This window comes from Protopterus annectens, chromosome 3.part0 (assembly GCF_019279795.1).
Source record: "Protopterus annectens isolate FY-2018-M chromosome 3.part0, PAN1.0, whole genome shotgun sequence".
Taxonomy (NCBI): Eukaryota; Metazoa; Chordata; order Ceratodontiformes; family Protopteridae; genus Protopterus; species Protopterus annectens.
The window spans coordinates 950,220,593-950,238,462 of NC_056731.1; the positions used below are offsets into that span (position 1 = coordinate 950,220,593).

General features: G+C 38.1%; 1 long non-coding RNA gene across 1 annotated transcript in view; it reads right to left on the minus strand.

Moving 5' to 3' along the window:
- Nucleotides 1-6,836: 6,836 nt before the first annotated feature.
- LOC122797289 overlaps nt 6,837-17,870 on the minus strand; it is a 154,722-nt gene continuing 143,688 nt past the window's right edge. The window contains exon 4 of the long non-coding RNA XR_006364048.1: nt 6,837-6,931. This is a non-coding gene — a long non-coding RNA (uncharacterized LOC122797289). The remainder of the gene's footprint in view (nt 6,932-17,870) is intronic.

Here is a 17,870-nt window from a genome sequence, read left to right on the forward strand (position 1 = left end):
TGCGTACTCACAGCTGTGTATATCTGTATCTATATCTATCTATCTCATTTGTGTACACACAGATGTGTATATATGTATCTAAATCTATCAATGTCTATATATCCTATCTGTGTATTCAGAGCTGTATATATCTGTATCTACATCAATGTATCTATATCCAAGTACCCCATCTGTGTACTCACAGATGTATATATCTCTATCTATAGTTATCTATCTATATGAATCTACCCCATTTGTGTACTCACAGCTGTATATATCTGTATCTATATCTATCCATCTATATTGATGTATCCCATTTATGTACTCACAGCTGCATATATCTGTTTCTGTATCTAACTGTCTATATCTATGTACCCCATTTGTGTATGGCTCAGCTGCCTGTATATATCCATATCTATATTTATTTATCTATATTTATGTACCCCATTTATGTACTCACAGCTGTATATATCTGTCTATATCTATAGCTATAGTATGTACCCCATTTGCGTACTCACAGCTGTATATATATATATATATATATATATATATATATATATATATATATATATATATATCTGTCTCTCTGTCTGTCTATCTATCTGTTGACCTCATTTCTGTTCTCACAGCTCAGCTGCCTGTACATATATCTATATCTATATTTATATCTATATCTATATCTATATCTATATCTATATCTATATCTATATCTATATATATGTCCTCTATTTGTGTACTCACAGCTCAGCCACCTGTATATATCTGCATCTATATCTATCTATGTATGTCTATGTACCCCATTTGTGTACTCACAGCTATACATATCTGTATTTATATCTATCTATCTACATCTATGTACCCCATTTGTGTACTCACAGCTCAGCTGCCTGTATATATCTATATCTATATCTATAACTATATCTAGGTCTATATCTATATCTATATATCTATATCTATATCTACCTATTTATGTCTATGTACCCCATGTGTGCACTCACAGCTATATATGTATCTATATATATCTATATCTATAGTATGTGCCCTCCCAGTTCTGTAGTCACAGCTGTATATATCAGTATCTATATCTATATCTATGTTCCCCATTTGTGTGGTCACAGTTGTATATATCTATATTTATAGCTATATATATATATATATATATATATATATATATATATATATATGTACCCTATTTGTGTTCTCACAGCTGTATGTATCTGTATCTATATCTATGTACCCCATTAGTGTACTCATAGCTGTATATATCTTTATCTACATCTATCTATGTCTATATACCCCATTTGTGTACTCACAGCCGTATATATCTGCATCTCTATCAATCTATCTATCTGTCTATCTATTTATCTATCTGTTTGTGTCTATGTACTCCATTTCTGTACTCACAGCTCAGCCGCCAGTATATATCTGTATGTCTATCTATCTATCTATCTATCTATCTATCTATCTATCTATCTATATCTATGTATCTATCATGTACTTACAGCTCAGCTGCCTGTATATATCAAATATATCTATATGTATATATATATATATATATATATATATATATATATATATATATATATATATGTGTGTGTCTATGTACTCCATGTGTGTAGTCACAGCTCAGGTGCCTGTATATATCTGTCTATGTCTATGTACCCCATTTATGTACTCACAGCTGTATATATCTGATTCTATATCTATCTATCTATCTATCTATCTATCTATCTATCTATCTATCTATCTATGTCTATGTACCCCATTTGTGTACTCACAGCTGTATATATCTCTATCTATATCTATCTATGTCTATCTACCCATTTGTGTACTCACAGCTGTGTATATCTGTATATATGTATATATATATGTACCCCATCTGTGTACTCACAGCTGTATCTATCTATCTATCTATCTATCTATCTATCTATCTATCTATCTATCTATGTCTATGTACCCCATTTGTGTACTCACAGCTGTATATATCTGTATCTATATCTGTCTGTCTATCTATCTATCTATCTATCTATCTATCTATCTATCTTTCTACCTCATTTGTGTACTCACAGCTGTATATATATATATATATATATATATATATATATATATATATATATATATGGGCATCTAAATCTATCTATATACCCTATTTGTGTACTCAGAGCTGTATATATCTGTATCTATATTTATCTATCTATGCCTATGTACCCCATTTGTGTACTCACAGCTCAGCTGCCTGTATAGATCTGTATCTATATCTATCTATCTACATCAATGTACTCCATTTGTGTACTCACAGCTCAGCTGCTTGTATATAATGTATATGTATCTATATCTATCTATTCTATGTACCCCATTTGTGCACTCATCTCTGTATATCTGTATCTATATCTATCTGTGTCTATGAAACCATTTGTGTACTCACAGCTCAGCTGCCTGTATATATCTGTATTTATATCTGTCAATCTGTGTCTCTATACCCCATTTGTGTACTCACATCTCATGTCTGTATCTATATCAATCAATTTATGTCTATGTACCCCATTTGTGCACTCACAGCTCTATATATCTCTGTCTATATCTATCAATCTATGTCTACGTACCCCATTTGTGTACTCAAAGCTGTATATATCTGTATCTATATATCTGTATCTATTTAACCCATTTGTGTGCCCACAGCTCAGCTGCCTGTATATATCTCTATCTATGTACCCCATTTGTGTACTCACAGCTGTATATATCTCTCTGTCTATATCTATCTATTCTATGTACCACATTTGTGTACTCACAGCTGTATATATCTGTATCTGTATCTATCAATCTGGGGCTCTGCTCGACAGGGGCACACAAAAATAATTTTCTTGGGTGGTGAAAGCCATGGTACCTTTTTGGCTAGGCTTATGTAGGCCCTAGGGCCAATAGCCTAGCACCTACCTATAGCTTAGTACCTACCTATGATCCTATGAAGCTATGTCTATGTACCCTATTGCTGTACCCACAGCACCGCTGCCTCTATATATCTCTATGTCTGTCTATGTCTATGTACCCCATTTGTGTACTCACAGCTGTATATATTTCTCTCTATTTCTCTCTATTCTATGTACCCCATTTGTGTACTCACAGCTGTGTATATTTGTATCTATAGCTATATATCTGTGTCTATGTACTCCATTTGTGTGCTCACAGCTCAGCTGCTTATATATATCTGTATCTATATCTATCTATGCCTATGTACCCCATTTGTGTACTCACTGATCACCTGCCTGTATATATCTATATCTATATATCTATCTATATCTATATCTTTATCTACAACTATATCTATATCTATATCGATATCTATCTATTTATGTCTATGTACTCCATTTGTGTACTCACAGCTCAGCTGCCTGTATATTTCTATATGTATATCTCTGTACCCCATTTGTGTACTTACAGTTGTACATGTCTGTATCTATATCTATCTATCTGTGTCTATGTACCCGATTTGTGTGTGTATATATCTGTATCAATATCTATCTATGTGTATCTATGTACCCTATTTGTGTACTCACAACTCAGCTGCCTGTATATTTCTATATCCATATCACTATCTATCTATCTATCTATCTATCTATCTATCTATCTATCTATCTATCTATCTATCTATTTATCTATCTATCTATGTCTATGTAGCCCATTTGTGTACTCACAGCTGTATATATCTGAATCTATATCTATCTATCTAGTCTATGTACCCTATTTGTGTACTTACAGCTGTAAATATGTGCATATATATATATATATATATATATATATATATATATATATATATATATATATATATATATATATATATATCTGTGTAGCCCATTTCTGTACTCACAGCTGTATATATCTGTATCTATATTTATCTACAATATCTATCTATCTATCTATCTATCTATCTATCTATCTATCTATCTATTCTATGTACCCCATTTGTGTACTTACAACTGTATATATCTGTATCTATATCTATCTATGTCTATGTAGCCCATTTGTGTACTCACAGCTGTATATATCTGAATCTATATCTATCTGTCTAGTCTATGTACCCTATTTGTCTACTTACAGCTGTAAATATGTGCATATATATATATATATATATATATATATATATATATATATATATATGTCTGTGTAGCCCATTTCTGTACTCACAGCTGTATGTATCTGTATCTATATTTATCTACAGTATCTATCTATCTATCTATCTATCTATCTATCTATCTATCTATCTATCTATCTGCCTATGTCTATGTACTCCATTTATGTACTCACAGCTCAGCTAACTGTATATATCATATCTATATCTATATCAATATCTATATCTATCTTTCTCTATCTATGTACCCCATATGTACACTCACAGCTGTATATATCTGAGTCTATATCTATCTATGTCTCTGTACCCCATTTGTGCAGTCACAGCTCTATATATCTGTATGTATATCTACCTATCAATATCTATGTACCCCATTTGTGTGCTCACAGCTCAGCTGCCTGTATATATCTATATCTATCTATCTATTTATCTATCTATATATCTAGCTATATCTATGTAGCCCATTTGTGTACCCACAGCTGTATATATCTGTATCTATATCTATATCTATGCCTATGTACCCCATTTATGTACTCATAGCTGTATATATCAATATCTGTATGTATCTATCTGTCTATGTCTATGTATCCCATTTGTGTAATCACAGTTTATCCACCTGTATATATCAGCTTCCTTTGGCAGTATACTGCTTACTGTTCTGAGACCTGTATTATTGTTTGTATCTGCATATAACCCTCATATTTTCCTACACAGAAAAGGCATGCAGTTAGATGAACTGATGATATACTAAATGTGCTTGTGTGTGTGTGTGTGTGTGTGTGTGTGTGTGTGTGTGTGTGTGTGTGTGTGTGTGTGTGTGTGTGTGTGTGTGTGTGTGAGTGTGTTTGTGTGTGTTTGTGTGTGTTTGGATTTAAGATTCTGCATTCTATCCAAAAGTGGTTCTATGCCTTACGCTCACTACTTGCAGGAATGGAGTCCAGTTCCCCAGTTATACTGACTAGTATAAAATCAGGTAAAGAATGAATGAAAGTAATACAATGCTCATTAAATTTTTTTCAACTTGGCGATCAGTTTGCAGCTTTCAGAGTATGCTTCTTGTGATATTTGCTTCTTTAGAACTATCCCAAACACTTTGCTTAGAGGTTCCACATGCAGCTAATCACAGCTCTCTTCAGTTTTCCCTGCACTGTTCTGAGTTTCATCTGACCTTCCAAAATCTCAGGAATATGTTTTATTGTTTTATGATCCAATAGGATATCAAGAGGAAAATAAATTACACAATTTTAAGTCTGGATTTCCAACGGTATGGTTGAGAAATAAATTGCTTATTTTCAAGTTGAATGAATCAGGGAAAGGCATGATTATTATGCTAAGATACTAATGGGTGTTCATAGTTTTCTTTGTTTATTTTTTCACCCCAAAACTTACTGCTTTAAAGTGTACCACTCAGTTTTTTTATAAATGTTAAATGTGCAACATACATTCCTTTCTTCCACTTACTGTTGAAGTGTAGGGAAACAAGTCACATTTTCTTTTTTCCTTACTTGCATCAGTGCCAAATAAGAAGTAATCCGCATATTTTCATTGTGCTTAAGTTGTTTAAACTCACTTTTATTCTGTTACAGCCCTAGACTATATGTATGTGTGTGTGTCATTCACAAACAACCTCTTCTTTTCCTCCACTATAGCAGTTCACAATACAAACCCTGTTTCATCATTTTGCTTTCTCTGTCAACTCACCTGCTTCAGTTAATGGTCCCTATCCTGATTACTGGCAGAAAATAAGACACCGCATCCACTCTCAAATAGCCCACCCATAGTGCTTCACATCAAAGGAGAGTGAAATTAGATTGTTTACTGTTTTAATACAGCTCTGAAAAGGCAATAATTGATTTTTTGGGGCACAGCAAAGTTTCCATTTCACTGAAGGAGAAATGGAAGCGGTACTCATTCTCAGAATCCTTAAAGCTGCAGTTTATTGGAGATGTATTCTGAATGGTAAGTCTAAGGCAAAGGTAGAAATATACGCACATGAGCCATGCCCACCTATAAATGTATATGTGTGTGTGTGTGTGTGTGTGTGTGTGTGTGTGTGTGTGTGTGTGTGTGTGTGTGTGTGTGTGTGTGCGTGTGTGTGTGTGCGTGTGCGTGTGTGTGCATGTGCGTGTGTGTGTGTGTGTGTGTGTGTGTGTGTGTATGTATACACATATTTATATATATATATATATATATATATATATATATATATATGTATATGTACATATATGCACTCACACACACACACACATACGCATGCACACATTATATACATACATTCATGTATAGACACACACCATACAAACCCAGAAATGTGCACACACACACACACACACACACACACACACACACACGCGCGCGCGCGATGATTTGAAAAATGTTGACCACATAGTAAGCAGGGAAGTATGTGCTGAACATGGAGTCACTGGTTTGATATTAAGGAAATACATTTCTACCTCTTTTCATGAGCACACACATATTCATATAGGCAGAAATGCACACACACACACACACACACACACACACACACACACACACACACACACACACACACACACACGAAAATAACAAAATTAATGCATAAGCAAACACAAGTACACAAAATAAGCAAAATCAATGCATAAAAATACAAAATAATAAAATTAATGCATAAACAAATCAACAAATATGGCAGTATGGATGCAGGCTAGTTATATTTTGAAAGAGGACAGTACATCATGAAGTAGTAGTCCATGCCTTTATTCAGCTTACATTGAACTCACACTAGAGGCCATTTCATAACAAGGCTCCAATACAAGATGATATAAAGTTCCACAGGAGTCTGTTTTGCTAAAAAATAGAACAGAATTTATTATTCACTGCAGATGTACTTTGCTGATTTGTGCTTAAGAATTATTATTATCACGTTCCACTTCAATAAAATACACCACACCAACATGGACCTTTGAGGATCTTTATTGACTTCATAAACAAGATAACTTATTGCATCATAACGGTATTGAATCATTTTAAATTGGTTGTTAATCACAAGAAAACTTCTCATAACCATTCATCAGGGCACTGTACCTTTGATCACCCTGCCCAAATAAGCAGCGTCCTCGCCTGCTCACTTATTCTCAAACATAAAGCAGCTTGCAGCCACTCACTGTCAACCCAAAATCTGTATAACCATCCAAACACCTTAAGGGAAAGCAGTGTCCAAACACTCACTTTCTCTCCAGCCTTCCTCACACCAAACCAAAACACCAGATGGGGAACAGAAGAGGGACAAACCTGCCCTCTTCTCTGCCTAAGCACTCCTCAGCTTCATAACTCAACTCTCCCTGCTTGAGAAAAAAGGAGGTAGGGACAAATGGGTAACACAATCACACCAAATATGTACTCACTAAGCCAACTGCCCCCACATAAAACTGCTGTAAGCCCCACCTTGCACGTACCTCACTTCTTCCTTCCTTTTTTCCAAATTAACCCTTCCTTACTCAAACTACCTAATACCTTCCTTCCTCCTTGAAAATGTCCCATGACAAATTGTTCCCAAACCTCATTTATGTGTTAAGTCTAATTTGTTTGGGTATAAGCCATGTTATTTGGCTCTAATGTTTGATGTTACACACAAGATGGTATCATGGCCATTTCTGAAAAAGTCAGCAACCACTTTTAATTACAATATATGTGAGTGGGTCTGGGAGGAAAACATGCTGATAGAGAGAAAACAGAAAAGTTGCAAATGATTATAAAATCACAAACCATTGTCACTAAAGTATTGTTTTGATTTTCTCTGACTGCAAATGCACTGTTCTATTATGTAGTTATGAGTTATTATTCTCTTTTCCGTGCATTATTTATTTAATTTGAGGAGTGTGTGCTAGTTCTAAGTTCTCCCCTCAAGCCAGTCAACCAAACGTATCCAAAAATCTCTGCATTTATTCAACTAGACCTTGATTAAATTACTGAAGTTTTCTGCTGAGAAAAAAAAAGTCTTAAAAGAACAAAGGAGCTAATTGCATTACCTTGTCAGTGGGGTTTAAATCATGGTTTACTATTTATATACATATATTTCTGTATATCTGTGGTTATGTGAGGCTGTGTGGGAGGGAGATTTTGTGTGTGTGTGTGTGTGTGTGTGTGTGTGTGTGTGTGTGTGTGTGTGTGTGTGTGTGTGTGTGTGTAAAGCGTAGTTACAGGTATATGCAATATTGCCTCATAGAATATGGAAATATTATTAATTTGGTGAATTTAATTATGAGGAGACTTGAACAAGTGTAGAAAGAATATGGTGCATGTGTATTGTTATAACTGGGAGTGACAGACAAATTCACAGAATCATGATGACATAAAACACAGGGGATTTGCTTAGAAAAGGGTGTGTAATACTCCTAAACTGAAAATGCAATCAAACTTGACATAACTTTCATAATGCTTTACCTTATAGAGGGTCTATATCACTTCCATGAAAACACAAGTACTCGAACACCTATCCATTGACCCCAATACAGCGAACAACTATTTATCAAAGATTCATATCAGTGAACATTTTTCCCAGGGCAAAGAGTTAGCTGACCAACATACAGAAATTGCCCTTTTCCCCATTGTGGTGTGATTTCAGAGTTGGTATATTTAAGTGGGTGCATGTGGGGGCATATGGTCGATATACTGCAGTGTGTGTATTTCTAAGCATGTTGGACAGCTAACTTTTTGCCCTGGAAAAAGTTTCGCTGATGTGTAGGTTCAATGAAAGGATCATTCACTATATTGGGGTTGATGGATAGGTGTTTAAGTACTTGTGTTTTCGTGGAAGTGAAATAGACCCCCTTATAGAGACAAATCTTACCCCAGTATAAGGCAACCTTTTCAAAGAGTTATTCAGAATAGGTGCTCATATATTTAATAAAAGAAAACCTTAGCTAAAGGAAGTCACTATCAGCATGGCATGCAAACAAGCCATAACTTGACAGCAGCAGACAACAAGAACTAAAACAACTGTTCGCTATCTTTTTCAATGGAACCATTAATATTATGAGAAGAAACATGAATTTACAGCACATAATACAGGCATACAATTTACAATTTTCATATGATATCAGACTTAATCTAGGGTAGCTAAACTCCTGCCTTTTTCAAGACAACATTTCACCCTTCTTTTTCCCCTCATGTTACATCCCTTGAGGGTTTTCAAGAGGGCTAAATGTAAGCATTCAACATTCTCAAAACACCTTAAGCAAGGAAATCATAGAAAAAAATCTTTACCTAAGCCTTTATAGAAAAAAAAAACAAATAAATAATCTAAATTGTTCTAATTCATGGGGGTGGAATTTGGGGTTGTGAATGTGAGTGGATTCACTATGTAATGGCTGCTGCTTAAGTCCAGGAATGATTATTCTGAAATATCATTGTTTGGTTTACATTTCTATTTGATATGTTTTCATAGGTCCATAAGTAATTAGTAGAAGCCTTTTGTTTTTATATTTGTAAGAGGCAGGATATGTTTTCCAGGGATGTCTAGATGGTTTTAGGTGGCAGAGCAATTACAAGCGATCTCTACCCATCAGTGGCATAGGTACCAGTCCAGGGGTAAATTTCCAGTTCCCCATTCCCCATTCATTAGTTCAGGCTGCATTTGAACAGGGTCAGAAGCAAACTTTGCTTCACATGAAGGGGAAGCCTATTCCAGTAGTAAAGGTAGAGACCGGACCAATGGATGGGTAATCAGAAATATATGAAGTTATTGTCAACTCACCCTTTGATACCAAAGCCCTACAGCAAGCACTTGCAAATACCTGATGCGCTAACAACAAGCTTAAATTAAATGTTAAAAAGTATAACATTGTCACATTTGGTAAATCGTTCCTTTTTCCAGCATGCATCATAGATGATATCCAACTACAAAATGAGAGACCTTGGTACTTGGGTTCATAATTCCTTGTCCTTTCATCTTTGTGTAATGACTGTAGTCAGAATGTCATTCTGTTTAGTGCAATTGATCAAGAGGATATCTTTCTGATCCAAAGAGTTAATTCTCCCATTATATTCAGCATTGAATTTGCCAGTTTTTGAATGCAGTGCCCTATTTGGGATTGACTTCACAAGATATACCAAATAACTAGAAAGACCACATGGGTTGTTAACTGCAAAGATCAGTGGCTTAAAAACCCTAAGTTACCAGGAAAAAGATTGGAAACACTGTCCCTTTTATACAATGTCTTACAGACTCTTAAGGGAAGACTTATGCTTTGTCTTCTGAGTGTTAGAGAATCAGTATTAGAGGATATTTTGTATCTCCACAGATAAAATAGTCCCACAAATATCTGACAAAGGATGTAAGTTGTGATACAAGGGAAATACTGCCAACCCAGCTAGCTGGAATTTTGAAAATAATTATATGTAATTTGAGAATATTAATATGATTTATATAGAAATGTAACAAAAGGAAACAATGGCAGTCCAGCTATCTGGAATTGTGTAAATAGCTCTATGTCATTTGTGAATATTGATATGATCTATACAGAACTGTATGTTATGTACTGAGCTTCAAGGGTGTGTCCACAGTGTACCCTACTGGAAAAGAACATTAATGTATATAAACTGTATACCTGTGCAAATGTATGCTTTAATAGTTGAAACTGGAACATACAGAGTTAACTTGCAAAATATCAAGAAAATAAGATGAAATTAAATTGTTTTACACTTGTGCTATAAAAGTTAGTTTCAATGCAGCAAGGAGACAGGATATCTAGAACTTGGGTGCCTTCTGTATTGTTTTGTAAGTATTTTATTGTTTTATGTCTTGTAGCAACTGCAAACATCTGAGAGATATCTATTTTTAACACAGAGATGTTAAATTCTGTTAGTTTCTGTTTTAGCATGGGAACTGAAGTCAGGTGACAAAAAGTGGTGTCATCCAAGTTAACCCAGTAGTAATATTTGATATTAATTTAAGAACTCTTGCAAAAAGAGACTGGGCATTTTTCATCCACTCATCACCATCTGCACTTGCCTTGCTCTGTAAGTAAGTTCTTAGGGCATAGTGACTCTTTTTAGACTCAGATAGGAATATAGTAAAGATTAGTTTAGATGTTTTCTTTATTTATTTGAGACTGTCCTGCAGTGTTGCTTTAAATATTTCCTGTGATTTTGAACTCTGAAGTAACTGCGTGTGTGTGTACTGAGTATTGTCTTGTTCTTTTATTATTTATTATTAAATATATTTAAACTGATCTTTGTGGCTGATATTTGTGAGACATATTTAAGCTCTTAGAGTACTTGCATATCTATTTGGTGACACTGTACAGGCCACTCAAATAGCCTTGCTTGGCCAGACTACCATTTGGATTAATAGTAACATTATACAGTAGAATTGGATACCCTTTGTTAAGGACCTTAAGTAGCTGACAAGTAGTGGCTGGTGGCAGCTGGAACTACCTTATAGTCTGGGCAGAAGGGGGCATAGCTAGTAAACCTGTGCCAGCCTTTTCCAGGTGTGTGTGTGTGTGTGTGTGTGTGTGTGTGTGTGTGTGTGTCTATCAATCAAATCTCAAAGTGTGTGTATGTCAGCTACTTGGGCAGGGACATGAAGCACTGGTTAGACACAGAGAGTGCTGGAGGTCTTAGCTTGGCCACTCAGCTGTGCCAGTGGGGAGTCTTACTGGGGATCCGGAGAAAGAGACAGAAACCAGCCCAGACTGACTGTGGTCTCTGTATGCTCTTAAGGGAAATTGCACATTACTGTGTATGAACTTTTTATCATCCCATTGTGTATGTCCCCCACTGTTGCCAGTGGTAAGGATTGAGACTCCTTGATTACTGGGCCAGTGTTGGAGTGTCACATAAGTAATTGGCAGCAGATAAATAAAACTAAGTGGAAATGTTGGTCTGTTACACAGCACCTACCACCTATTGCAAATTAACAAGTGTGACACATTATCTTCCTTCAGACAGGAACTGAATGATTGGATGTGTACTCACAATTCACCCCTAATTTTACTGACCTGTCTCTTCTTGAGGTTCAGTCTAAGGGTAGGTACTGCCAAGGCAAAATTGTCACAAGACTTATTTGCTTTGTATTTCCTATGATCCTATGATCCAATACATTTCTCCAAAGACTACAGCTCAACACCGTTTCACAATTAGCACAGTTTCACAAGAGGAAAACATGTATTCCCAGAGCTAAAATGATCAAGGACTTATGACATTTAGTATAGCTCTGCATCCCTGATAACCCGATGGTCCCAAAAAAACAGTATGGTTCGGTTTTGAGCTCCGAGCTGAAGGACAGGACTTTCTTGACAGATGTTTTTCTATAGAGTCATTTGCGCAGACTATCAGGGGACAAACATTATCACTGCATTAACATTGTAGGGTTAGGGATAAATCACAAGCTAAAACAATCTCATAGATCTCCTATATGGACGTCAGACCATACCAAAGTCTAAAGGGTTGATACTGTATTTCATAAGCAAATCCCTCTCACACTGCTTCTCAGACGGTGGTCTATCATGTTCTAACCAGTTGAGTCCACTATAACAACCAGAGAAGAAGACAGAGATTGAATAAATTGTAGATTTCTTAACACTAGAAAAATATATTAAAGAATTGGAATTACTCCAGCACCAGCAGGCTAAAGATGTCATATTAAAGATTGTGCAATGTTACAGCAAAGATCGCTCCCATCTAAATCATTCTTTTTTTTCGACTTCTACATCATAAATGTAGATGCTTTCTTGACCTGGGTTTGAAATCCTAATTCCTGTGAGGGGCTTTCACTCACTTTATTATACTGTATTATTATCCCTTCTCTGTGAAAAAAGAAAAAAAAAACAAAAAAATCCTTGTTTTCCCACTTTTCTGAACTAGAATAGTCCAGTCTTCAGATTTTGCTGATCTCTGGGCTTTGTCTTGGTTCCTGTGATATCCATACCCTTATTTGGATAAGAGGAAGCTTCTTTGTCTCACCAGTGGGAGTGGGGAGCACTGAGCAACCTATTTGTCCCTAGAGGATTGGTTCCAGCCCAGAAACTAGTAGTTTATTGGCCATTTGGGTCAATTCCTGGCTCTTTTCAACCCCCTGCTATAAAGCCCGCTTTTGCGCGCTTTAGCGCGTTTTAGCGCGATTTAGCGCGAAGTTGCTCATAGAGCAGCATCGGGCAGCGCCGGTTAATCAAGTTTAAACTATTTCTGGCTCCGTAAAGTCTGCTCTTCAATTTTTCCCTTAGAACTGTTCTACTTGCAATCTAAACAGCCTATACTCTATCTGAAAAGCTCAGCACTTGCTCCTAAAGCATTTATTTATACAAGTAAAGCACTCTTAAACAAAAGAAAGTACTTCATTCACCTAAATTCCCTTGAGTACCCATTTCCCTATAGGTCCTTTCTGACTCAGTTACACAGCAATCTTTTTCACTATTTCTAGCATGTCGAAGGGTCAGTTGCTAGCGTCCTCTCCTGTTCAGCTGGTGAATCTGGGAATCTTGAGGCAATGTTACAATTGCCTCATGTACACAGACAACCCTCTCCTCCTCCCAACAAATACAAATATATGCGAGAGATGTAACTATATAGCCAAACTGGAGGCTGAGCTCCCTCAATTCAGTACTGGCAAGACCAGTCAGGAGGAGAAGGTAACCACACACACCACAAACCCAATCTCACATAGAACTATCACAATTGCAAACCAAACACATAAACACACAAAAACATACTCGGAGGCGCTGATTAAAAATCTACCAAAACAACAGAGGCCTCCAAAGCAGACACCCAAGCAAACACCATCTGAAGACATAGCACATGCAACACATAGTTCACATAGTCAGTGTGCTAAACAGTCACAGCCCTTAAGGCCAAACAACATGCCAGACACACTTGTAATAGGTGACTCCATAGTCAGACACACTGACGTACCGCTCACCAGACTGAACAAGGAGAGGGTCACAGTAAGCTGCCTGTCGGGAGCTAGAATCCGCCACATAACACAAGCACTCAGGTCACTCCACAGCAAGTACAAATATGACTCAGTCATTGTACATGCCGGTGTGAATGACCTGAGATGCACCTCCCTGGACTACATGAAAAGAGACATAGAGGAGCTCTCTGATTATGTAGCCCAGGCTGGTATGACCCTGACCCTGAGCAGCATCTTACCCTCACCAAGAATGATGCCACAGTACAAAGACAAAATGATCAGTTTTAACAATTGGCTTAATTACTGGTGTCATTCTAAGGGGATCCAATGTCTGTCTGCTTGGGATGACATGCTGGACAAGCCACGCTGCTTCGCAAGGGACGGCTTGCACCTGTCACCCCTGGGCTTCCGGATATTGGCCAAGGCTCTTGCCACCCCCATAGTGCCTTTTTTAGGCAAGGTTCAAAGGACAAACCCACCTCCCTAGAAAACACAAGTGGAAAAAAAGTAAGGGTAATGCTGCTCAATGCCAGAAGTCTAAACCTCAAGATGCACACCCTCGAAGCCCTTCTCAGTATGGAGAATATCGATGTCTGTGCAGTGACTGAAACCTGGTTCAAGGCTCCTGAGAGCACCCCAGCACTATCAGGTTTTACCTCATATCATGCTTTCCGGCCCCAAAACTTGGACCGAACCACAAAAGGAGGGGAGTATCCATATTCATCAAAGATACCCACACCTCCAGGTTAGTGGCAACGCACGAAGCATCGGAGACCATCCAGGTGCAACTAACCATAGGCAAAACTGCCTTACAGTTTGTAGCATGTTACAGACCACCCTCTCAAACTCAGGAACCCCACACAGCTTTCCTGAAGACACTAGAGAGTATGAATGTCTCTCCAAATACCATTATATTGGGAGACTTCAACTACCCAAACATAGACTGGGAACATTACTCAAGCCCCAACACCCTAGCCCAAAGGTTCCTACAATTCATTAACTCAAATGCAATGGAACAACTAGTCACCATTCCCACAAGAGGAGACAATATACTAGACTTGATCATCACAAACATGGGGACAAAATGCTCCACACCGGAAGTATATCCCTCTCTGGTAAGATCAGACCATAAATTAATCTCACTGGAAATCCACATCCCGCCCCCACCCCCTGCACAAAAGACCACAGTGAAGAACTTCTCAAAAGCCAACTTCACACTTCTTAAGACTGAAATGGTATCCTTCAAGGGCCCTGGGCTAGTGGAAACCACAACCCACACTGCTGAATCCTTTGCAAATGCCTTCTACGGGCACCTTCAAGAATGCATGGATCATGCAATCCCAAATAAAACCAAGACCCATTCCCCCAAAGGCAGGCACCCGGTCTGGTGGACCCCAGCCATAAACAAACTCTACAACAGGAGGAGGAAGCTACTACATGACAGAGCAAAATCCCTAAAAGGGAAGGCATCTCTGATCAGTACTAGCAAAAAACTACGATCACTCATAAAATCATCCAAGGCCAACTTTGAGAGAAAAATCGCAAAAGACACAAAAGACAATCACAAGGCCTTCTTTAGCTATGTTAGAAATCTGGGTGGAAACTCCCAGATATGCTCAGAGTTAGTCCAAAATGATACAAAATACACTGAACCCACTGACATTGCCAACATTCTGGCAGACAGGTTCAGTGCAAATTTCTCCTCCCCCTCCCCCCCAAAAGGAGAAATAACTATCCCAGCAGAGTGTAGCCTCCCTAATATCTCAGATGCCCAGGTGAGAGCCGCCTCTCTAAAGCTAAAAACACAGCATCAATGGGACCGGACGGTGTCCCGGGCTGTGTGCTACATGAACTCCAAGAGGAACTAAACCCACATATAAGGCTCCTGTTTAATCTTAGCCTTACTACAGGATACGTACCCAAAGAGTGGCGTACGGCGACAGTGGTACCACTTCACAAAGGCGGTGCTTCTACGGACCCTGGAAATTACCGCCCCATAAGCTTGACGAGCCTGGTCTGCAAAGCTATGGAGAGGATCATTATGGAACTCATAAACAAAGACATTGGGGATCTACAGACATTGGATCCTACCCAATTTGGCTTTGTCAAAGGCAGATCCTGCCTTTTGAACTTGATCGACTTTTTTGAAACAGTCACTAAGGCCATTGATGAGGGTAAGGCAGTTCACACAGCCTACCTTGACCTTGCAAAAGCCTTTGACACAATACCCCACTCGGGCATCATAGACAAACTCGCCAGCTTAAATGTAAACCCATATGTCACAAGATGGGTTGCAAACTGGCTCAAGGACAGAACCCACAGGGTCAGAGTTGCTGGAGATATGTCAGACTCTAAGTCAGTCACAAGTGGTGTCCCACAGGGCTCAGTCCTGGGACCCCTCTTGTTCGGCATTTATTTTTCCGAGGTACAGGCAAACATAGGAGGATTGTGGCTGACAAAGTTCGCAGATGACTGCAAACTGGGCCATAATTGATACTCCAGCGGACACAAACATCCTTCAGAGAGGCCTCATTGAAATGGATAATTGGTGCCAGAGCCATGGCCTTAAGCTGAATGCCAAAAAATGTATAGTCATACCCTTTGGGAAAAACAAGGTACCCACAAATTACCACATAGGTGGTAATCCATTAAGTACTGAAGAGGTAATCAGGGACCTTGGGACCCAGGTTGACAGTAACCTCTCATTTGACACTCACATTGCCAAAGTGGTTAGAAAGACCTTCTATATTGCCCACCTTATCATGAAGGGTTTCACATCTAGATCAAGTGAGGTCATTGTGCCCCTGTACTCTTCTCTTATCAGGCCAATGATTGAGTACAATGCCCCATTTGGGATGTATCTTACCCGTCACCTGCAGCAGTTGGAAAGACCCCAAAAGTTCCTCACCAAGAGGATAAAGGGTCTTAAACATATGTCATATGCTGCCCGACTGAAAAAACTCCAGCTCTATTCAGTCGCATACCGCCTACTCAGAGGTGATCTGTGCCTGACGACAAGGCCATGTCCAATCCGGAATTAATGGCCATGCTCCACCTTAGTAAATCCAAATCCACCAGAGCCACGAGAGCAAGAGACTTAAACCTCAACACAGAAATAAATAGGACGTGCTGGAGGGACAGATTCATAACCCAGAGGCTCCCTACACTCTGGAACAGGATCCCAGTACATGTTAGGCAGAGCCCCTCACTGACTCTATTCAAGAGAAATCTTGACGAGTGGATGGGAGATCGTAGGTTTACCCCGGGGGTCATCTCTGTGTCACTACTAGACAGAGGCACAGTAAACTAAACCCTAAAAGGGCGTAGTATTCTCATCCTAAGGGGTGGTGAAAGCCACACATACTCTGGCTAGGCTTATAAATGCCCTAGGGCAGATAGCCTAGTACGAACCTATGAACCTATGAACCTATGAGCCTTATCAATCTCAGAATTGTTCTGTAACCTTAGAAAGGGGATCCCATCTTCTAGTGCTTATTTATGATGTGGTTTTCTTGGATGATGGGTGCAACATATCTTTTTTTACAGTTTTTGAAGATATTTGACAATTATTAATTGCTTCTTGGCTAGGGGTGGTATCATATTAGTGCTGTAAGTTTTATGCATGCTTAATACCAGAGTTTCCATCTAAATTGCACTGATTCCTCAAGTTTCTTGGTTCCCTCAGGTAGCAAGGAGGTTTTTGTTTGGGATTATTGTCTGCTTTTCTGTGTACATGTGATACGTCTCTATCCAGAAGAGTTTTCAGGCAAGGAAGAGGCCTGGTTAGTTTGTGTAACAGAGTTAAAACATTGTCATAGCAGATTGTTTATTTTTACTCACTTTATTCATGTGTGCTGGCTTCCCCATTTTGTT